This window comes from Pteropus alecto, unplaced genomic scaffold (genome assembly GCF_000325575.1).
Source record: "Pteropus alecto unplaced genomic scaffold, ASM32557v1 scaffold111, whole genome shotgun sequence".
NCBI lineage: Eukaryota > Metazoa > Chordata > Mammalia > Chiroptera > Pteropodidae > Pteropus > Pteropus alecto.
This window is the reverse complement of record NW_006431915.1, coordinates 2,332,585-2,356,367: the sequence shown is the minus strand read 5'-3', so window position 1 is coordinate 2,356,367 and position 23,783 is coordinate 2,332,585. Positions and strand designations below refer to the sequence as shown.

The window sequence follows — 23,783 nt, the reverse complement described above, 5'->3', positions numbered from 1 at the left end:
ACCAACACCTCTACTTGTGCACTGGAGCTTGTGCCCTCTCTTTCTCTAGGCTTTATACCTGTAGTTGCCTTCCCTCTGCCCTCATGATCATTTCCCTCCTTTCTACTGTCATCAGCAGACAAATATGCTCTGTCTTCCATCTTAAGAAAACAAAACTTGCCCTCAACCCACATTCCCTCCCAGCTCTTACCATATGTTTTTCCTCTCTTTTAAATCAAAACTCCTGGAAAGGATTGCCCAATCGCACTTGCTGTCCCCACTTTCTCACCTCTAATTCTCTTTTTAACCTGTGCTAATCAGGATTTGTTTCCTAGTGCTTCAAAAACAATTTTTAAAAACCATACTTGTAAATGTCACCAAAAAGTGACATGCTGTCCAATCCAATGATGAATTCTCGGTACTACTTTTAAACTCTCAGGAGCATTGACAAAGTTGTTTACTTCTTCCTTCTTCAAACATTGTTCTCATGGCTAATGGGACAGTGTGATCTGGACTTTCTTCTTCACTGGTCACCCCTTCTTAGGATGTTTGCTGACTTCTCTATCCCTGCTTAACCCAAAGACTCAGTATGGTTCTCTGTTGTCTCTTCTTCTCCACCAGCATTTACTTCTGGATGATCTTATACAACCTGATAACTTCCAGATTTCTGTCTCTTGTCCTAACCTCTTCCATGAGATATGAGATATCAAACTACCTATCAAATATCTAGTGTCTGTTATCTTATACTAACATGGCCCAAACAGAACTCTCGATTCTCTCTTTTCCCCTTGAAATACTATGATACTTTTAAGTCTTTTTCAACACCTTAAAATAGTTCTTGATTTCTCTTTTGCCCTCATTTCCTATATCCAATTCATCAGCAAAATTTGCCTTAGTTTCATCATTTCCCTCTATCACCATCAATATGTCTAGTTTAAGCCACTATCCTTTCTTACCTGGACTATAAAAGCCTACAAATTGATCTCATTGCTTCTGCTCTTCCCTCTACCCAGCTGCCAGAGATCTTTTTAAAATGAATTATGCTTTGTCCTCCCAAAACTACTTACATTACTTTCCATTTTATAGAGAATAATATTCAAACTACTTATCGGCCGACCAGGTGTTACCTGATCTAGCCACTGCATACCTTTCTGGTCTTATTTTTCTACCACTTTTTCCATTGATCAATTGTGCCATGTCTACACTGGCTTACTGACTTTCTTTTAAGACACCAAAGTTAGTATTGCCCCAAGGCCTCTGCCCTTTGTAATCCCTTTGCCCAGGATGCTCTCCGCCAAGATATTTATAGAACTCTTGTATTCAGAAGTATAGAGCATCTTAAAAGCATAGAACACAAGAGAAGAGTCTTAAGGATCTTCAAAATCCATCCCTAAATTTTACAGCTGAGAAAAGTGAAGCTCAGAAAGGTCACGACTTGCTCAGATCCACATAGTAAGTGACCAAGCTGAGACCTCCACACCTCTTGCCAATTCTCCTTCCTTTAAATTGTTAGATGAGCGTTCTTATTGTTTTGGATTCACATTAACTGTGATTAGTTTTCAACTACAACACAATTTGTCTATCTGAATTACATGCTTCTGAATTCTTTTGATATATTCTTTCCTAGGGCAGTGGGCTCTAGTGAGTGAGTGGCATAAAGAAAAGAGGATGGAAACACAGGGCCGATGACATCTTAATTACATAGAAGTATTTGGCTTTTCTCTGTGAGATCAAAGTGTCTCACCCAGGTGTTCACTGAATCCTTCCGCAAGCCTTCTGAAGTAACTTACAGAGACCAATGCACAGATGAGAAAACTGAGTGTGTATCTCACATCAGAGTGACTATTCTGAAATATAGAACTGGCTGCTTCATTCCTCTAAAATCGCTCTAGGGCCTCCTGCGCCCTCAGGGTAAATTCCAATCTCTGTCACTCATAGCCCATGCTTTCATCGTTAACCTCAGCCCCTTGAACGCTCTTTCATATACCCAGTGCTATCACCCAGTGGTTCTCGATGCTTCAGTCACTCACGTCATGCTCATTTGTTGTTCACCTCACAGGTTTGTGACCATGCCATTTCCGCTCAGAGCACCCTTATATACCTGTCCTTTGTAACAAGAATCAGGTGTTACCTCTTTTATGCATCTCGTGAGGCCTTCCTCAGACAATGTCATTTGCTTCCCCAGGATCCTGAACAGTCTGTGTGTGTCCCTGTGAGAGCGTGGATCAGTGTACGAAGGAGTTTTTTTTGTTTTTGTTTTTGCACCTCTCTGCTAGATCATGAGCTCTTTATGGGCAAGAATGGGTCTTATGCTTTTTGGGCTCCTAGTTCAGGACCAGGCTCATGATAGTAACCGAGAACGTGCTGGATGAATGAGTGAATGAGTGATTGTGACTGGCATGCTGGTAGGGCATGAGAATAGCCTCCCCAAAGAATATTTTAATGGATTCTCATCTGCTGCCGCCTTGACCACGCCTCTTTCAATCCCACTTATATTTCACAGACTTCACAATAATCTCTCCCCAGGGTTAAAGAGACCAATTACTCTTGCAAGGCTCCTTCTGGCAGGCACTGCCCCCGGCTCTCTGAGGGCCTCTTGAGCCATCCACGAGGTCCCAAAGGTGAACACATGCTATGGGGTTTCACATCCATTTATTTATTGCAGTGCCCTCTCTCCTAGTGGTATGTAAGAGGATTTCTAGGTGGTCTGTGGATGTTTTCTAATAGATACAAGTTTATTTATATACAATTTAGGAAGAATCCCTTTGCCATTTATGATAGCAAATTACACTCTCTGTTTAAAAAAATTATTTAGGTTTAAAAAGTGAATTGATTTAAAGAGAAATATTAAGTTTCTATAATGCAGATATATAGCAAAAATCGTGGCGACTAATGTATTTCATTCATTTAAGCATTCATCCATATATTTATTCATGAGATGTTTATGGCACATCACATGTGACGCCCTGTGCTGTGTGAGGGGTATATAGATGATGAATATTTTCTGTAGTGGTCCTTGTTCTTTAAATTTTAGAGGCTTTCCTTGGACACTTTGCACATTCCTCTACTGGTTGCTGAGAAAAATTTGTTAACATCCAGATTGATGTGGGGTGACCAACTGGGTGGGAATGGAAAAAGGAAAATACATACACGTACATATGTAAATATACATATACATTTATGTGTGTGTGTACCTGTCTGTGTATACGTGCACTTATTGTCTCGTTTCTAATCAACAGAATATGTCAGGGGGGTATATGCACATACACATTCACCCCCACACCACTACCCAAGTGCTGGAACTGGAAAGCCATGCTACATGGTAAATAACTTGCCAGGAGTGGAGATGTAAGGTAGATAGTGAGAAATGGGAAGAGAATAGACTGGCATCAGATCAGAATTCAAATCTCAGCTTTGCTGCTTACTGTAAACTTTGGGAAGCTCTTCATCTGTCTGAAGATCAGACTGGATCAGTGACAGAAAATACATTTCACTGATTGAGCATACCTTATTGGAAGGCTTTCTTCTAAGGCAGATCCCGGTTGAGGGGGAAACTGTGCTTGAATGATTAATTATGTCTAGCAAAGAAGTGGGAGGAGGAATTGAATGATGAGTTATATCGACATGAGTGTGAGGGGGAGAAAGGAAACACTTGGCCATGCTGCACTTACAGTTTTGGGGCTGGATTACTTTGAAGAGAACCATGAGGTCTGACATTCTATGGTTCTACAAAAGTCAACTCCGTATTTTTCTTAACAGTAAGTAGTGAATGAGCGTAGGAAAGACAACGGTGGTGGGGATGGTGGGAATGGTGTGGAACAGTTTCAGTTTCTCTCTCTCTGTAGAGTGTGTGGTAGGCTGCCTCTAAGATAGCTCCCAATGATTTCTGCCTCCTGGCGTGTAATTCCTTCCCCTTGAGTGTGGGTCGGAGTTGCTTTGCTTCTAACAAATACAGTAGAACTGATGTGATATCATTTCTGAGATTAAGTTATAAGAAAAGACCGTGGCTTCTCCCTTCGGTTCATTCTCTCTCTCTCTCTCTCTCTCTCTCTCTCTCTCTCTCTCTCTCTCAAACAAGCTGCGAGCTGCCACGTTGTGAGCCACTTGAAGGACAGGTCCATGTGGCAAAGAACTAATGTCTCTAGCCAACAGCCAAGGAAGACCTGAGTACGCCAACTGCTATGTGAGTGAGTTGGAAATAGATCCTCCCTAAGATGAGCCTTGAGATAACTTAATTGGGAGATCCTGAGGCAAAGACATTTAGATAAGCGGAACCTGGACTCTTGACCCACAGAAACTATGAGATAGTAAATGTTGTTTTAAGCTGCTAAATTTTGGGGTAATAAATTATGTAGCAATACATAACTAAAACAGACTTTTAAGTGTGGTGATCACTCAGATGAGTCTTGACAAGTAACATGCAAGCCTGAGTTCCAAGCTCTACTTAGTAAGAATTACCATGGGCTCAGATCTTGATACAGCCACAAAAATGTCCTCTGCACTTATAGGCACTTGGGGACCGGGGCAACACTTTATCCTGAACTTCAAACTAGTATTTCAACTTCCTTCTGGGTATTGTCAGTCATCCTTCTGGGACTGTCATGTCCCACATAACATCTCTGAAATTCTCCCTAGACTTGTTCCTCCACTGTTCCCGATTTTATGTTTAAGCCCTAAGACTTGGAATCATCAGTGATTCTCCCCTTGTCCTCACTTACTGTATCTCATCTCTGTGATCCTCATTACCGCCACTGTCCAAGTTCACTGCTTGGATCTCACATCTGATTAGGGCAATAGACTTCTAAATATCTTTTTGCCTATCCCCAGACTTCCTCTTGTGCTGCAACCATTACAATGCCTTGCCCTTTTATCAATGAATGTTTAATATTTAATGTAGAAAAGAGCATGTGAAAAATAAAACTAGCCCTTGTCCCATCAGCATAAAATCTGATTTTAGTACACCCTTCCAGTCTCTGTCCATATGCGAAAATGTATTTCACTTAGTAGTTATAGTAATTTCTATAGAATTTTTGTTTTTTACTTTTAGTACTTCATTAAATAATTAGTATTTTCCTAACTTGCTATACTATCTTAGAAGTTATTGCTTTTATTGGTGCATACTATTCCATGGAGAGAATATATTCTAAGATACTTAACTATTTCTCTATTGGACATTTGAGTTATTCCTACTATTTGTTGTTGTAAGTAACATTGGATTAATCTTCCTGGGTAAATATTGTTTGCTTCTCTTCAATTAATTCACTATTGCAAGTTTTCAGGAAGAGAATTCCTTGGTCAATTATTTTGAAGATTTTTTGGTACAGGATAAGTATTCCTGATTGCTTTCTAGAAGGTTGACCCCAGGTGAGAAGAGTATAAAACAATATCTTTTTATTTTTTTAAAAAATTACATAATAACACACTTTTTAAAAAGTTCCCATGACAAATGACTCATTTGATAGCATCTAAAAGTTCACATGGTAATATATAAATAAGAGGGTCTAGGAAAAATGGGAGGATGCGAAATAATTTAAAGTTCAGGTTATTAAGACTGGAACTTTTTTTCTCCTCTATACCAATACTCAACAAAGAAACAAACCTCAGTCTCTTTATTTAACTTTAGGAACATAGGGGCCTCTTAATTCCCATATCAACTCTGTAAACTTTTGCCCCACTATCAGTATAGTGCCCTTCCCTAGAGGGCGAGAAATCTGCTGGGCGTGGATACCTAGATTCTTCTCTGGGTACCCGGGATGCCAGAATATCCTGCCAGCATGGCCCTGGACTGGACGTTAACTGCCATGAATAACAACAAAGTTAACTTTTTTCCCTAAAGCTTCTTCCATTTCCTGATTTTCCTCTTCCACTTCCTCCTCCTCCTCCTGCTTCTTCCTTTTAATATTGAGCTTTGCATATTGAGGAAGCATTAATGTAGTAGTCAGGAGCAAGGCCTGTGCAATCAGACGGCCTTTGCTCGCAGCTCAGCTCTTACACACTCGGGGAGCGTGAACATACATACAATTCCCTTTCTGTTCCTTGGTTTCCTCGTCTGCAAAATGGGGGTACTACCAATGCTTCCTCATGAAGTTGTTATAGTGGTTAAATAAATCAATATACATACAACAATTAGAACGGTGTTGACACAGGTGAGTGCTTATTGAGTTAAATAAATCAATATACATACAACAATTAGAACGGTGTTGACACAGGTGAGTGCTCAATAACTACCAGCAGCAATGGCCAAATTATTTCAGATTATTTCCTCAGAAAAGATTCCCAGAAGTAGCATTACTGAGAAACAGGATAAGAGTACCTCTTATTCTCTTCCCATGTATAAATTCCCCCCAAAATCATTGCACTGATTTCAACTGATTGGAAGTGACATTTTCAAGGACTCGCCTTACTGAGGGCTGAAGATGAAGGCATGGAGGGTAAAGGATTCACAGTGGCCGTGACACCGCTGCGGCCCTTGGCAGCCAGGCTGGCGTCTGAGGAAAATGGCAGTCACAGTCCCCAACATTATGAAGTCAGCTATGCAGGGGTGTCAGGCAACAAGCTGATACTGGAGAGGAGTCGAGGAGAAATGTGATTGCTTCCGGACATGGCCTGCTCTTGTCAGAAAAACTCCTAGGAACACGAAGAGAGACATGCTTAAACGGTTTTGTGAGTCATAGCCAGGAATTTGTGGAACAAAAGGGTGATCACGCCGTGGCCAAGCAGGGCTCCTGGCAGAGAGCTCTTTTATGGAAAGACCACGGAGGGCCAGAGAACACAGAGCCGACCAAGTCATTACCACCCTGGTGATTCCTGACCCAAATTCACAGGGGCCGTTTCCTCTTTCTTCTTCTTCTTCTATGAAGGACATTAATAGTTCAGTTCTTTTCAGTAGACTTAGAGGTTCTGGGTATCTAAGGGGCTTAAGAATGACTGACAGTGAGGTCTGCAAGGAACTTGATGCATGCTGACAAGACCCGACTTCCCAAAATAACTTACTCACCAGTTCCTTGTTGCCAGTAATTTAGCAGCAGTTGGGACGTTTTCGTGGTTGCCTTGAAAGTTAGGGCACTGGCTGATGCTGTTGTTGCTGGCAATGATGAAAAAAGGCGAGGCTGTGATAATGATGATAATGAAATTCGGAAAGAGAAACTAATATTGACTGAGTACGCCAATGCTGGGCGCCGGCATATGCTTTATGTCGATTTATTCTCATGACCCCACTCCCGGGAGGATTGGATATAATTATTCCCATTGTACAGATGTGCTTCACGGGGCTTAAGTATCTTGCCCCTGGTCACACAGCTGCTAAGTGCCCACCAGGGGCTTAAATTCCTATCCTCACTTCAAATCCTGGGCTCTTTCCTCTATATTACATGCAGTAGATGAAAATGCCACACACACATGCACGCACGCACAACTTACCTTGGAAAAAGACACCCATGTAACCATTACAAAGGGCACTGGATATTTTGTAACTGTAACACTAACTTTGCTGACCTATACTCTGCGTCTTCTGTTATAACAAAGCCAACTGAACATGCTCTTTCTGCCAGGCTTTCGAATATAAACCAGTTCCAGGTTTGTGTTAACAGTCTAGAGATTTAGGGACTAAAACAGCCTGATCACAATAGGTTAGACCATTTGAAGAGCCAGTAGTCTTCTCCCAGCAATCCCAGTGACATGGACCCCCACAAAGGGTGGCCATTAGATTTCTCAGCAGACCAATTATTCCCAGTTGATTTTCTTTTCTGAGCAGCCAGAGAGCCCTTTCGGTCTTGCCCACTGGGAGCGAACCTGAGGCTGCCCAGCTTGTCAGAGTGCCCAGCAAGTTTGTTGACCTGATTAACCTATGATAATTATCTTCTGAAGCGACACGGTGGGCAGAAGGGACCAGACAGACAGCCCTGTTGGCTCGGCTTTCACAGTTCATTTCCACAGGGCATTCCCCTTTGGGTCTCTGGACATGAGCTAACTTCATCTCCACATATTTCTTTCCTTTTTTGGCTTGTCCTCCCCTGCCCTCTGTCGTGCACATGCCAGGGTCACCAATTTCCTTGTATAAAGAGATGCAGGGTGGAGAAGAAAAAGAAAGGTGAATTGCTCATCTCCAGACAAGCTAAGCAGTCTAATGCATATTTAATAGGAATGCTTTGCAAAGCAGTAGTCATGTCTCCCAAGAATTATGGAGTTTTTCAGGAAAACAAGAGAAGGGAATTTCCCAAAATGCTCTTCACTGGAGAGAGCAAATGACATCTTTCTCTGAACTGGCACTGCCTCGAGGAGCGGTGGTTAGGACGCCTGCTTTGAATCTTGGTCTTGCTCTTTCCTCCTCTTCTCACTTTACACAGATTTTTTTTCACTTCTCTGAGTCTCGGTTTCCTCCTTTTTCGAGTGGGAAAAAGAATACTCTGCTATAGGGTTGTTATAAGGACAAAAGTGAGGAAAATGTAGATAAGACACTTAGCATGCTGCCTGGCACAGAGAAATATCCTGCAACGGAAAGCTCTGATGACATTGCATATTGTTGCCCAGGGCGTCACGGCAAAGGGAAAGTCCAAAGTACACAGCTAAGGGAAAGTCCAAGGTACACAGAAATTCAATCCCTAAGGCCAGGTACCACGAAGTAAGGTGGAATCGAGAGTCCAGGAGGCAGGGCAGGAAAGGATTCTTGAGAGGAGCCTCTTAAGAAAACTTGGTGGTGCCTCGTCTGCAATAAAGAAGAGAGACTGAGTGTGGCATTCGGGAGATGGTGTGTGATGGGGTCATTTGCTTTCGCCTTAAGAGCCTGAGAACAAGAACTTCTTTTCATAAATTGCAATGCCCCTTGAGAATTATGACTTCGTTCTTTCTTGCAGGAAGGCTCAAAGAGCAGGTATCAAATGATATCCATCCACTTGAAAACTCTGATTTGCCTCAGCAGGTTGCAGGCAGGGGAAGGCCACATCATGTTCTAGGCAAGCATTACTGAGGTCTGATTTTCTGTTCCTTTCATACTTATTCCTTTAGCTCGGGCAAGGGGACCTGGTGCCAGATCATGCAAATCATCTGTTACTAAAATTTTTAAAGAGAAAAATACAGTGGCACTGAATAAAATTTGGGAAAAAAGAAAACTAGTCAGCCAAAACCACTTTGAGTTTTCTTCTTTAATTTTCTTTATCTGAATCCACTCAGATTTTAGGTAGTCTTATTCATCGTGGACTTTAAAAATGTTTGCTTCTTTCACTGAAAATTCTATCATAGTCTTTTATACCTTCTCATAACCTTCATAGCTATCGTTGTAGATTGTTTCATAGTATTCCTGTCACTTAATATTGAAGAGTTAGGTTGTTTTATGTTTTTTATTTTTCTCATTCAGGCTAATGCTACAAAGAGCATTATCTTCTACAGATGCATTTTATGTTTTTTAATGATTTCTTTGGTTCAGAATGATTCATGATTCTTGACGTGCATTACCAAATTGTTTTCCAAAAGACTTGTACTAATTTTGATTACTCCCAGAATATTACAAAATCACTGAACTTGGATGTTTACTTATTTATTTATAATTTGTTAATTCTTTGTCTGATGACTTGTGAACATAGCCATGCTCCCAAGCCTTATTAACTGTTGTGTTTCTTCTCAAAGGGTCTGTTTTCACAAGAGCCAAACCTCAGTTGGGTATCCTAAGGATGGCTGTGACAGATCAGCCTTGGCTGTCCTAAGGAGTCTTACTGTTCATCCCACACTGGCCCCGCAAATCGGATCATCTGACCGTGACATCCTGCTCTCGGTCCACTTCCCAAGCACTGTGCTGGGCACTAAAGGAAGAAAGAGTGAGCGGGGAAAGGGAATGCTGTTTCGTGGGGGCGGAGGATGGGGATAAAGAAGGGACACCTCGTATGGGGTAGGGATGTCCCCAAGACCACGATGGGGAGCTCAGGGGCTGCATCTCAGACATAAAGCTCAGGCCAACTTTAGGAAGGTGAATAAGTTTTTCAAGCCTACAGAAAGGAAAAAGGCATCTTCCTCTGCCATCTCCGCTGGTCCTTCCACCTCTCTGAATTCTCATAGGAGTTGAGTCACACTGAGCTACTCATACTTTCAGGATTATAGTTTGCTCATAATGTTCCCTGCCGTTGAAGCTTCTCTTCATTCTTAGCTACTTGCTCAAGTCTTACTAACTCTTCAAAGCCGTGTGTAATTCACCTCTCTATAACTTCTCTGATTAATCCCAGTCTGGAGGTGGAGGTGACCCCAAAGGAGGATCCTTCTCCCTCCGTGTAACCTCCCACAGCACTTAGCATATATGACAGCCACAGCTTTCTTCACATTTTTTTTTTTTTGCCTCCTCCACTGAACCGTGAACTTGGACTCTGCGTGACTCCTCTCTGTGTTGCCTCTGCAGAGCTCAGGACCTGACTCAGAGGGTGCCGGGTGACTGCTGAGCCATGATAAACTAATTGAAAGATCACCTCTTGAAATTCAATCCCTAAGCACCATTGCTGGAACTCAGTAGCTTCTCAATAAATAAATACATTCCGAATACATTTAAATATTCAAGTTCTACCAGGTTTCCCTTCACTATTTTTTTTTTTTTCAGTGCTGTTTGAGGAGAAGTCTACCTCTTTTCACATGGGGTTTTCTCTGCTGCCTGAGAAACCTGAGCCTTCCTGGAGATCATCAGTCCACTTCACCAGCCCCACCCACCAACGGGCAGGCCAAAGCGTGTCTCCTTAACACAGAGCCCTTTTTTCTCCTTGTGAGAAAACCAAACCTCCTCTGCTATCTGAGATGAATAACCCCTGCTAAAATAGAACCCACTGAGTCTTCCAGCCAAGGAGGCGGCTGGCAAAGATGGGGGAGGTGAGCACATTCTGAAGCATAAAATTTCCCAGGATTAGGGCATTTCATTAGGAGACTTCTAGATGTGTTTTCCTCTCTAAAGACTCAAATGAAAGTCCAGAGAAGAATTTACCAACTACAGCGAAACATTCTTTACCACCAGGAGCTCTGTTGCCCATTAATTGTAAACAAGTTTGTGCGTTGATCTAACAAATGCCTATTTTTTTTTTTTTAGGTACACTGGTTTCATTTTTAATTAAAATCGTTGCATTGATTTGTTTTTAAAATAATAGTGAAGACTTTGTAGGTTGAGAAATAAATTATCATTTGAAGGATTAGAGTGGCTCTTCTTTTGATTTTAATAAAGATTAGAAGAAGAAAAAGAAGCACAAAGGAATGAATGCAGCTCCCCCAATATAATGAGTTAGACGGCCTCCCCCCCTTGATCAAACAAAAGAACAAATGTATTAAACAAAGAGTATAGATTTGACAAACCATCTCTGCTCTCGCGAAGGATTTTCAAGGGGATTTGGAAAGTTGTAGCCTGCCCATGTTCTGTTATTTCTGAGTATATTAAAGCCAGTACTCTTGTTAGCTTAGGTATTGTTTTTGTGTGTGCTTTGCTTCCTGGCAATAGAGTCTTTCTTTAAGAAAAGCAATTGGGAGATACCCTGGTCCTGGTTAATCTGCTCCCCTTTTCACACACAGACCATTGTCTGGATGTGCTTCCCAAGGGGCGCAGGCATTATATCCTGGGCCCCCTCTTCCAAGTCGGCAGCCTGCACAAAGGGAGCAGTGCATCTAGCGGACAGCCTGCTGGATTTCCATTTCACACTGGAGCTGTTCTGCTTTGTGCAAACCTCAATGCAAAATGTGCCGATTCCCAAGGAAAAACAATAAACAAAGCAAGGAACAAATTTGGTGGTGGTTTGTCAATGTTGCACTCAGACCCTCCACCCCAAAGGGGAAGAGTTTGGGAAGCTTTATGGATGACCGCATGGCTCTGAGGGCCCAGTGAAAGACTCATTCCCCTGGGGATGCTGAGCATCTGGCTGCACCTCTAGAATAGGGACTTCTGGACCTACCCCTTTGTCCCTGGGTCCACTGTGACTTTCCACCCAGATGCAGAGACAGGCCCAGCTCGCTGCACTCCTATCAGTCAACTGACAACACACCCCGGGAATTTCAACTGGCCTTACATGACAGTTGCCCTTTTCATGTTGATATTTAATTACTACCTTTTCACTAGGTTTTTTTTTTTCTTCCTGATTATAAACATAGCCTCAGCCAAACACGCACGTGTGCGCACAAACACACACTTACACACACACACACACACACTGGATCTCCCTTCCTACTCCTTCCCATCTAAGTTTCTCAAGACTGCTCTCTACTTGTCTCTCCACCTCCAGCTCCTGCTTACCTCTCAAGTCGCTGCAATATGACAGCTGTCTTTCACCCCCTGTCTGCGATCCCAACCTGGCTGAGGTCATTAGCAACTGCATGTTTTTAAGATCTTATTGTTATCTATCTATCTATCTATCTATCTATCTATCTATCTATCTATCTATCTATCTATCTATCTTTCTATCTATCTATCTATCTATCTATCTATCTATCTATCTATCTATCTATCTATCTATCTATCTATCTATTTATTTTACTGTCTCTTCTTCTAGACCATGTGGGCTTTCAGGATTGGAGTCAGATTTTATTCATTTCTGTGTTCATGACATCATGATACTCAGGATCTGTTCGACAAAATGAACTTATTCCAGAATGATCACATGTGTCACAGCTTCTCTTCTTAAGTTACGAAAAGAAAATAACATGTCCCATGCATTTGCCTTGTACCAGGCTTGGTCCTGGGAATAGTACATTTTCTCAGTCATCTATACTCCAAAAAGTCATTTTGTAGATGAAGTAGTTGAGGCTCAGAGATCAAGTAACTTGCTCAAGATCACAAGGCCAGTGAGTAGAAGATGGCAAATCTAGGGGGCTGTGTTTTAAGGGCATTTTTGTTTTTTGCCTGGTTTGGATTATAATCCAAATGTTGCAGGCTTGGAGACCACTTCATATAAATGGAAGACTCATGTGAGGTAAAGGTGGGCTCCCCCACAGCTCTGGAAGTGGGAGCAATCTCCAAGCTGCCATTATGGCTTGAGAGATAGATTCACTTTTGAGAACCTCATGACTCTCACAGCTGGAGAAAGAATAGTCGTGTCCATTTTACAGGTGGTAAAACTGAGGAGATGACAAATAACATATAATGAGGTTTATGCTCTGCTACGGCAATAACATCTATTAATTTATAAATTTCATTTACTCAATTAATCTTCGGAATAATCCTATGCAGCAGGTACTATTAATAGTCCTATTTTATTGACAAGAATACTGAGGAACGGAGATGTTAGGTAACTTACTCAAGGTCATACAACTGGTAAGTAGTGTAACTAGGATTTGAACCCAGGCTTGTATAATTCCAGAGTCTAGTCATAACCACCATATTATCCCAGGAGGTAGTTCTTTCTTTTCCAAAAGTCTGAAGTTTTCACATTTGCCTGGGGTGGGATTATCTTGAATTCTTAGCTTGGATTCTCTAAGCTAAACATGCTGAGTTTTTTTGATCACTTGACACTCTACCATCATTTTGACAGTTTATCATCTTTTTTGCTCTTTCGAGATATCTTCAACTTTGTCCATCCTCCTCTCACAGCATGACCCCCCAAATGGAGTAAAGTATCCCAGGAGTCATCTGATGAAGCACAACTCACCAACAGGCCAGTTTTTGTGGTCACATCACATATAGTTTATGCCGTTTATGCCATTATTCCTGCTATTCATACTTCCTGAGTCTTTTCTCAATGAGCTGCTGGGACACTGTCCCATGGTTGTTTGATGGGTATTTGGAGCATAAATTCATGCAGTTTTAAAAATTTATCCTTAATTAATTTCACCTTATAAAATGCATTTAAACCATTTGTGCATGTACTTTCTTCAAGTCAGGTACCATTTTGGCGCCAAGAGATGTTGAAAAGTGATATGGAATCAGATAACTTTGAATTTGAAATCTAACTTACTACTTATAAATTATTTGATCTTGGGTAATTTCCATGAACTACTCTTGCCTCAGTTTTCCCATCTGTAAATTAAAGCTAATGGTATTGACTCTAGAGGACTGGGAACTCACTGAGAAAAGAATTTTTAAAACTATATTCCTATTATCATTATAATCATAAATTTTTCAAGCCTTGCTAACCATCCAAGAATCTACTCAAAAGTCATAAAAACATATTATGATAATGTATATTTTCTTTGCTTTTACTTTTGTTTATATTCATTACGTTTGTTACTAATGTAACTATTTTTTATAAGTTATCCAGCAATGTGCATTTATTTCTTAGAAATGTTTACTAATTGTTTACTGAGAAACTAGGAGTGGAATATGAAATACCTATTCCTAGAAATGCTTCTGGTAACCTTTAGTGTTTCTTTAAAAACTTCAGTAATGTGGTCAAATGTACAAGTAGTAATAGGGGAATATCACCTTATAGAGATATAATTTGAGCTGGAGCATATCATACAAGGACCCTGATGATTTTATGAACTCTGTCTCTGACTTAGAGGCAAGGGTCATCTCTACTTTTCAGGCTTCCTCTGGGGGCTCAGCTGCCAGCCCTCAATTGAAACTATGAGAGATTAAAAGAGAACAGAAAAAAAAATGTGTTTTATTCCTGATCCAGATCTTGTTCAGAATTTCACCTTGATAATACTGATCTCTCTAACCATCTGAATTACTAAATTCTGGAAACTTTTGCTAGCCTTGACTTTCAAATTCATCTCAATCTTTCAGCATTTTATTGACTTCTCAGATTCTTCCATGACAGGCTCTGATCACTTATATCTGCCTGAGCCTTGCAGGCTTAGAGGACTTCTAGACTTGCCCATTGCCTCTGCTGACATCAGATGCCTGCCTAACCCCCTCAAGGCTCCCACAATCCCCTGGCCTACGGTTTGAGCTGTAGATCAAACTCTACTGTTACCAGTGAGGAGAAAGCCACAAATGTATTCTTAAAAGTCTCCATTAGGTCATCAAGATGAGGAAAGTTCATAATAAAATATTTTTTTCTTATGCTCAGGCAATGGAAGCCTACCCAGATGATTAAAACTGGATATGAACCTAATGTAGGAGGCAATAAAACTCAGTGGTTAAGATGATGAACTTCGGAGTGAGATGACCTGGGTTTGATTCCTACATCTTCCCATTCTTGGTATAATGTGGGGGTAAGATATTTCATTCCTAAGTCTCAGTTTTATCACCTGTAAAATGGAGAGAATAATTTCTATTTCAGGATTATTGTAAGGATTCCATGGTGTAATGTATAATGTGTTTATTATAGTGCCTTGTGCATAACAAGCACTTTATAAGTACTAGCTCCTAGTTTTCAATGTGATGGCACCCATTCTACAAAATTCAGCCTATCTGACCCCAAAGTCCATGCTCTTTCCATTGTGTCAGGTGGCTTCAATTTATGACTTCAAATCTATCAGTTGGTTCACAAGGTCTCTCTTCAGTTATGGACTGTCTATTGGATCTTTTATTTCAATGACTATATATTTCATTTCTTAAAGTTCTAATTCATTCTTTGTAAAGTAGCGATTCTTTCTTCAGAGTGCCTCATTTTTGATTTCAGAGTGCCTTTTAATTGTTTAATATGCTTGCTTTATGTTAAATTTCTCTATGAAATTGTTTGGTTATCTAAGTTATTTAGGACTTAAGCCTACCATTTTTGTTTCTGCTGACAAATCACTCATGATAGGTCACTTTTCGGATATGTTTCAAGTTTGGGATTGAGAGTTCATCTTGAAAGGATCTTCATCTGTGGAAATCATATTCATTTTGGATTGGGGTATTCGCCCATAACTATGGTGATATCTGCTTCTTCCAGATGCTTCAAGGATATAAGAAGCCTAGAACCTATTTTGTGTGATACTGCAGCTTGGCGGTTTCAGGATCATATGAGCAGTATAAATTAGATCCCCAGATATATGTTACAAGTGGGTGGCTATAAATTTCAGGGAAATATTTTCCTAACTGTAAGCTATTTAATGGAGACAAGCTTTCTTGTCATCTCTCTTTGGGGACAGGTAGATTATTTCTAGTTTATCCTTTTATTGCATGTGATATTCTTCATGCACTTCATTTTTTGTTTGTTTTTTTTTCAAATGACTGAGCTCTGACTCACCTTGCATAATCACAAGACCCCCATGTCCTATCACAACATGACAGTATTACCCAGCCCCTACATCACCGAAGGTGGCCACGCCCAGCCCTTGGTCACTTCAGGACAGCTAGAGCATCAGCACACATGCTTCCAGACTTGCTTTTGAGTTTCTTCTTCAGTTCTGACCTCTGACCTCTATCTTGTGATCTTTCTTGTGATCTCTGCCATGTATCTAACAGGATGTTTGTTGTGTTTCATCTAGCATTTATAAACTTTTGTGGAAGGGATTTTTTTTCAGAATATCTACTATGCATAACATTGGAGCTACAAGTCTTGCAGCGGAAGACTCTTATCCACTGCTCAAGACATCCCATCCTCAATGCTTCCTTTACCGTGAACGTCTCTACTGCAAGGATGGTACTCATGGGAGCTGACTGGCTCTGGGATTGTTCTCTAACAACTTGAGGAGTCTCTTTCAACCCTTTGTGATTTAACTATTTCCTGCCCATCAGGCATGAGTAGTCCTTAAAATGAGCTCTGTCATTTGGACTGAAACTATAAGGCGTTAAGCAAAATGATTTCCATTTCTCTCAATTTGTATGTTCCTGCTCTTGGCAACATTTCCCCCAAGAGAATAAGAGAAGTATCTGATTATATAAGCATGGATGTATATGAACATCTTCAGGGAACTGAAGTCTGAAAAGAAGAAAGACACCTTCATTTCCTGGGCCACGTGAATCGTGGAAGGGAGACCCACATACATGGATTTCGGTAATGATAACTAACTTTCCTTCAAGAGATGATTGGTCATCTCTATTGCTCAAGCCCACTAGGTCTTATCTCACCAAAACCTAGAATCTTTTGCCAGAGTGAGAACTAAACATTATCAATGCATGTACATACTGCCGCCTTCCCCCACTACTTTTTGTACAGAAATGAGCTTCTGATCTTCTCAACAAAAGTCATCAGGTTTGTATGCTCCAGACAAGCCTCCTTTTGGCCTGGGAGATGTGTCTGTTTTGTTTCACATCACCTCATTCTGCAGTAAATTGTGACTTCTGGGGCACAGGGGCAGCACAATTACTGAGCTACTCTTTTAAGGGCTTAAGCTTTAAGAGAGAAGAAGCAAAATGTTTGCTGATTGGCAAGAAGCCACAGGATTATTTTTTTAAGTAAAGATATATGAGGCATGGAGGAAAGAACATCAGCTTTGGAATCAATCAGAAATGAATTCCAATCTCAGTTTCATAACTCACGAACAGTGTGATATTTGGCAAGCTGCTAAACTTCTCTGAGCCTCAAATATATGAATTAGAATCAATCTGCAAGGCATAGGAAGCTAATAGTTGTGAAAAGCCTAATTTAGAAGCAGCACAGTATAGTGGAGATGTTAGAACCATTCAAATGTAAGTTCAGATTTTAGCTCTGCCATTTCCTTTTGTAGGACAAAAATACCTACCTCACAAAGTTGTCCTGAGGATTAAAGTCAAAGAGAAAATCTCTAGTAAGTACTTGGTGCACAAGGTAAGGTCCTTTCTGTCTCTTGTTAGCACAATCCTTGGCTCAGTGCATACCGGTTCTAGCCCTCGCTCCTTGAGGAACTGAGCAATTTCTCTCAGTTCTACTCTTTGAGTGTCCTCTGTCCAGAAGGAGGCCAGTTGCTCAATTTTTCACCTAAGTAAGACGACCTTTTCATTCTCCTTCCCTTGATTTTTCAGACAGAGGGGTTATTAGAAGCCGGGAATGGCTCCAGGCCAGCAGGCCGCTTCCTGCCTACCACCTGGCCCTCCCACGGAGCTTTCCATCTTACAACCTTTGCGGCTGTGACAACAGGACCTAGGCAAGAGGCCACTGGCTGAGCCCTGGACTTAAATTCCTGAGAGGCCTCTGGAATTTTCTGGAGACAGACTGGGCTCTGTCAGCAGCCCACAGCCTGGTAAAGAGTGAACAGGGGTGTGTGGCAGGCTGTTCCTTTGAGACTGCTCCCTCCCTGAGCCTTGTGGTTTTAAAGCTTTAATCGCAGAGATCAGAGCCATTCTGTTTGACTATAGTGCCAAGAAGGGCCACCCCAGCCTAGCACGGGTGATGGCAGCTCCTTCCAGAGACCCTGGGCCTGGTCTTGAGAAGCAATGGCTGCCAGGGCCCCGGAGCCTCCTGTGGGGTTCGTGTTTCCCTTCCCATTAAATCCTCCCTGTGCTCAGAAGGCTGCTCCACTTTCCCATCTCTCCAGCTCTGCCTCTGGCTTCTTTAAAGGCTTCAGTGTTTCCTCGAATTAAGGGACCCAGCTGCTCGAGGCCCTTTGTTCAGTGTCTCCAGGATGACCTTTCAGATAATTCGTCCCCACTTGCAGGGGCTGAGCTTTGCTGGTATTTAGACTCAGAGCTTCCTTGGCTAATCGGAATTTATTATCCTCTTTGTTAGAGAACTATGAGGTTCTTTTTCTCCATGGAGGGCTGTCTTCTGGGTGAGCGATACACGGGCTAGCCCTGGCTCTCTAATCCTAGCAAGCCTCGTTTCCAGGTTGAGTCTCTATGGACCCCAGAGACACTGTGTGTGTGTGTGTGTGCGTGTGTGTGTGTGCGCGCGCACACACGTTCACTTGGCCATGGAAAACAAAGACTTGTAGGTCTCAGGATTGTCTGCGATAAAGGAATCAGATTAGAGTTGAAGGAAGATGGTGTCTTCGGTGGCTTCATTCTAACAGCTTTGCTATAGCTGTTTAATTATTCTTGTAAATCTGATTAAATCTTGTTGACTGAATTTTTATTGTAGTAAAATGTGCATAACATAAAACTTACCATTTTAAGTGGACAGTCAGCGTCATTAAGCACCTTCATATTGTTGTGTAGCCATAGCTGCCCCATCTATCTCTAGAACTTTTGCATCTTCTCAAACTGAAACTCCGTACCCATTAAACAATTACTCTTCATTCCCGCCTCTCCCCAGTCCTAGAAAATCAACGTTTTACTTTGTCTTATAAATTTTACTACCCTAAGCACCTTATATAAGTGGAATCATACAGTATTTGTTGAATAATATTCCATCGTATGGATGCTGCCACATATTGTTTATCCATTCACTTATTGATGACATTTGGATTGTTTCCACCTTTTGGCTATTGTGAAAAATGTTGCTATGAACATTTGTGTACAAATATCTGCTCGGATCAATTGCTTTCGATTCTTTTGAGTATATGCAAAGAAGTTGGATTGCTGGATCGTATGGTAATTTTATGTTTAATTTTTTGAAGAGCCTTCACGCTGTTTTCCATATTGGCTACACCATTACTTTCTTTTTTTTTTTTAAACAAATGGGACTACAGCAAACGAAAAAATTTTTGCGCAGCAAAGGAAACTATCTACTAAGAAAAAAAAGAAAACCTACTAAATGGGAGAAGATATTTACCTATGATACATCTGATAAGGTGTTAATATCCAAAATTTATAAAGAACTCATACAACTCAACAACAAAAACAATTAAATTAAAAAATGGGCAGAAGACCTGAATAGGTATTTCTCCAAAGAGGAAATACAGACAGCCAATAGACATAGGAAAAGATGCTCAAGATCACTAATCATCAGAGAAATGCAAATTAAAACCACAATGAGATATCAACTCACACCTGTCAGAATGGCTATCATCAATAAATCAAAATATGACGTGTTGGCGAGGATGTGGAGAAAAGGGAATCCTCGTACACTGTTGCTGGGATTGCAAAATGGTAGAGCCATTATGGAAAACAGTTTGGAGGTTCCTCAAAAAATTAAAAATAGAACTGCCATTTGACCCAGCAATTGCACTTCGGGGTATTTATCCAAAGAAAATGAAAACACTAAGTTGTAAAGATCTATGCACCCCCATGTTCCCTGCAGCGCTTAAGTAACTTAAGTGCCCAACAATAGACAATTAGATAAAGAAGTTTCAATACATATATACAATGGAATGTATTGTTTTGTTTTATGGCAGCTGCCTTAATGTGTGTGAGGTGTATGTTCATTGAATTTTGAGGTTGATAAAAATGAGAAAACTATAATACTGATCATTTATTAAATTCATACTAGCTACAGTAAGTCCTCACTTAACATTTTTGATAGATTTTGGGAAACTGCAAAACTTTAAGTGAAACAATGTAGAATAGAACTGATTTTACCACACACTAATTTATAGAAACAAGAGTTAAGTTCCTCTGGCATATTTCCGGTCACAAAAACATCACCAAACTTCTAAATAAAGACCCAAACACTTCTGTTATTAAACACTGAAAACACGTGAACTATATATACATTTAAGAAAGATTAATAAAGACAAGTAAGGTAGTTTTTTTTTCAGTCTCTGTATTCCAAGTCATGGTTGTGGGTGGCCAGACTATATCAGGGCACGAGGCAGGAGCTCACCTTGGACATGATGCCTTTCCATCACAGGGCCACTCATACTCACACCTACACTAACTTAGACTGGGACAATTTAGACATGCCGCTTAACCTCACGTGCACATCTTTAGGAAGTGGGAGAAAAACCCAGAGACATGGGAAGAAAGTGCAAACTGCACACAGTCAGGGGCCCTGGCTGGGAAACGATTTTTTTTTCTTTAGCAACACTATAACAAAACGACATTATAACAAATAAAAGGATGTTATTCGAGGGCCAGGTATACCAAATATTTAACATACATTATCTCACTGAATCTTCAGGATAACCCCATGAGGTTTGTTGTTATCTCTATTTTACAGAAGGGAAAACTGAAACTCAGGAAAGTTATGTAACTTGCTCAAAATTGAAGAACTGATAATGAGCAGAGCCAGGAGTGAAGTGCAGGGTTGACAGAAAACCGTGTTCATGCTCTTTCCACCACACGACTTGTCTTCTAACCACCTGGTTGTTCTTAGACAGAAACTTGGGACTCCCCCCACCCCACTGGCCAGTGCATGGCTAACTCCAAAAGGCTTAAAAATGAAAGGCAAAGGCTTTCCATAACTGTGGAGTATTGGGATGTTGGTAGGTTTCCTGTGGGGGCGGGGGGAACCCACATAGACACATAAACACAGAAAATATAGACACATAAACACTGAAAATATAGTTACCCAGGAAACATTCCAAGCCTTCTTTAAGCCCTTACTGGGTACACTGTTGCTGATCTAGATCCTGAAGCCACATAGACTGTGAGTCACGGTCGCTTGGCTCAGGGAGCACACCATCCAGCTGGGGAAACTGCTTCTCAGGTAACTAGAGTACTGGGTGCTGTGCAGTGTGACAAGGGAGGCACCCACAGTACAGCGTGTGGGGTGTTGTGACTGAGGAATAGAGGAAGGGCCTTGGGAGCACAGAGAATAATCAACTCCGTCTTTAGGCACAGCGGCCAGGAAAAGATTCATACCAGAGTCATCATGAAGAATGAGCTACAACAGGATCATTGGAGGAATGGCCACAGCAGAAGGAGGAAGGTATTTCGTGCATAGAAACAGCAAGTATTTGTCAGTAGATCTATTGCTCGACTCTGGTGAATCTATTCCATTCTCTTGGTCTTCCCTCCTAATATGTTATTTTAACCCCTGGTCACATTTTACTAGTTTCAACAACTTAACCTTCTTCGAGAACTAACCCTATAAGTTCATTCTCTATAAAATCTCTGGAGAGATCTTTTAAAAATGGAATCTGTCCATGGCATTTCATCGTTTGAAATCTTTCAGTGGCTCCATATTGCCCATATGGCATTCAAAGCCTTGGTCATCTGTGTCTTTTCCTCTTCACCCACTGCCAGCTACAATGAGAGATTTACGGTGGTATAAACAGACCCTGCCATTTCATAGTACCATGTTTTTCATGCCCAATATACCAATATTTTCCTTCTTATTGATCTGGAAACTACCTATTTAGTTTTACAAATCTTGTTCTTGTCTCCTCTAAGAACAGTCCCCAGCAGTTATTTCCCTTATGTCTACAATATACCAAATACATATCTGTTTACACTGCAATAAAAAATACATTTGGTGTGTCTGTTTAGTGCCATAGACTCTTTGAAGGTAAGGGCTTGATTTGTGTATTTCTGTAGTTCCTCACTGTTCCTTATAATATGCTGAATACAAGAAACAGTTCAATAGTTGTTGCTGAGCTAAAGAAATGAATAAATATTTATTATAATAATTGCATAAGTTAATATATGCAAAGCCCTTAAAGATTGCCTAACACATAATAGGTGTTATATAAGTATTTTCTATTATTGTTTTTCTCCTGCATAATTTCTTTCAATATTTCTTTCCAGTTGGTTTTGTCATTCAAGCAAATTAAAGAAACATGTTTTTATGTCTTTAATATTTCTTCATAAAATCTAAAATAAGCACTTAGTCAACCTATTCACCCATTCATCAAGCATTTGTGATCCCCACAGTCCAGGTTTCTGCTCATTTTCTTCCTATGCACGGTGGAGCTCTCTGAGTACATTGCGATACCCAGCCCTGCTGTAACATGAGTGTATTTAATTTCTTTTCCCCACCAACATTCCCCAATCCCTCTAACTTTTCTAGCTTTTCAATGGTACTCTCAATCTCTTTTGAATCTCAGAGATTCTTTGCAATGACATTAATCTTTATTGCAAAAGACTGCCACATGCTTTTGATATGGATTAATCTTTGCGAATTTTGCCCCAAATAAATAAATAAAATGGAATGCCACACTTCTACAGCAGAACGGTGAGGTTTGTTTTTCTTCTGTGAGGCTGAACGTTTATTGATGAATCCATATTGTACTGACAGCAACTTCTTCAATAATTTCATGGGTTGTGTAGCAGTTGGTAATAGTGCATGCACGTGGGCTGAGAGAACTATGCAAATATCAATAGTAATTATGCTTGGTGTATGCAAATTTCACCAGGTATTTTTCAGAAATTAATCTTCCAAATTACTTTTGCACAATTCAGGAAAATTGAAATGTGCATTTAAATAATTGTAGAAAAATTTAAAAGCAATCTCCACTTATTTAAATCATCTAGTTAAGGTGCTATTGTAAACAAAAGGATTGTAGATATTTCAGACACAGCAGCCATACTGTCAAAACAGAATTATAGAGATCATGAGAGCTATGCTTTGTTTGTAGACAACTTGCCAGGGATGATATTGTTTAGATTATTTTGTTTGGTTTAAAAATTTATTAATAATATTCCTCAAGTCATTACTAAAAAGAAGCATTATTATTTTTTTGTTCATATACTCATTTATCTATTCTTTATGTGTTAATATCTCCATTTATCAACCCCATCCACCCAAATGCATGTTTATTAATCATGACTATATGCCAGAGACTGAACTAAATTAAATTAGAGGGGTAGGAAAACCTTTTGGCTTGGGCCTCCAGCCTGATGTGGGACACAAATTTACATAGTTCAGCCATATTAGGTTTCTAAATTTTATCCTGAGTTTAATATTAATTGTAGCATTGTATAAAAGTTGGATTTTTGGGGGGTGGGGGTGGGGGGCAAAATCAGTGCATTACATAGGTAAAGCAATTTAGTGTCTTGTTTTCATGTAGTTAAGTAATCTAATTATGACCGGGGCTTTAAATGCTAAAGATGACCATAGATTTTTCTGAATTCCTTGAATACTTGAAATAAGGTTCTCAGAGAAAATATCATTGAATCAGTGGATAAAGAACAGAAAGACACACAAGCCCTGCCCACAAGAAGCTGCGATCGGACAAAGAACAGTAAGCCAATTAGTAATGCTCGTGATTAGAGTGCTGTAACCACAGTCCGCGAACATCCTTCTTCC

At 40.5% G+C, this 23,783-nt stretch overlaps 2 long non-coding RNA genes across 2 annotated transcripts in view; one reads left to right on the top strand and one right to left on the bottom strand.

Moving 5' to 3' along the window:
• Nucleotides 1–3,545: 3,545 nt before the first annotated feature.
• On the top strand, nt 3,546–11,023 carry LOC112472901. The gene is made up of 3 exons (XR_003043803.1): nt 3,546–3,737; nt 9,601–9,788; nt 10,556–11,023. It is a non-coding gene; the product is annotated as an uncharacterized LOC112472901 (long non-coding RNA).
• Nucleotides 6,342–23,783, bottom strand: part of LOC112472890 — a 34,188-nt gene continuing 16,746 nt past the window's right edge. Inside the window, exons 2-3 of the long non-coding RNA XR_003043801.1 lie at nt 6,977–7,063; nt 6,342–6,606 (exon numbers count right to left, since the gene is read on the bottom strand). This is a non-coding gene — a long non-coding RNA (uncharacterized LOC112472890). The remainder of the gene's footprint in view (nt 6,607–6,976; nt 7,064–23,783) is intronic.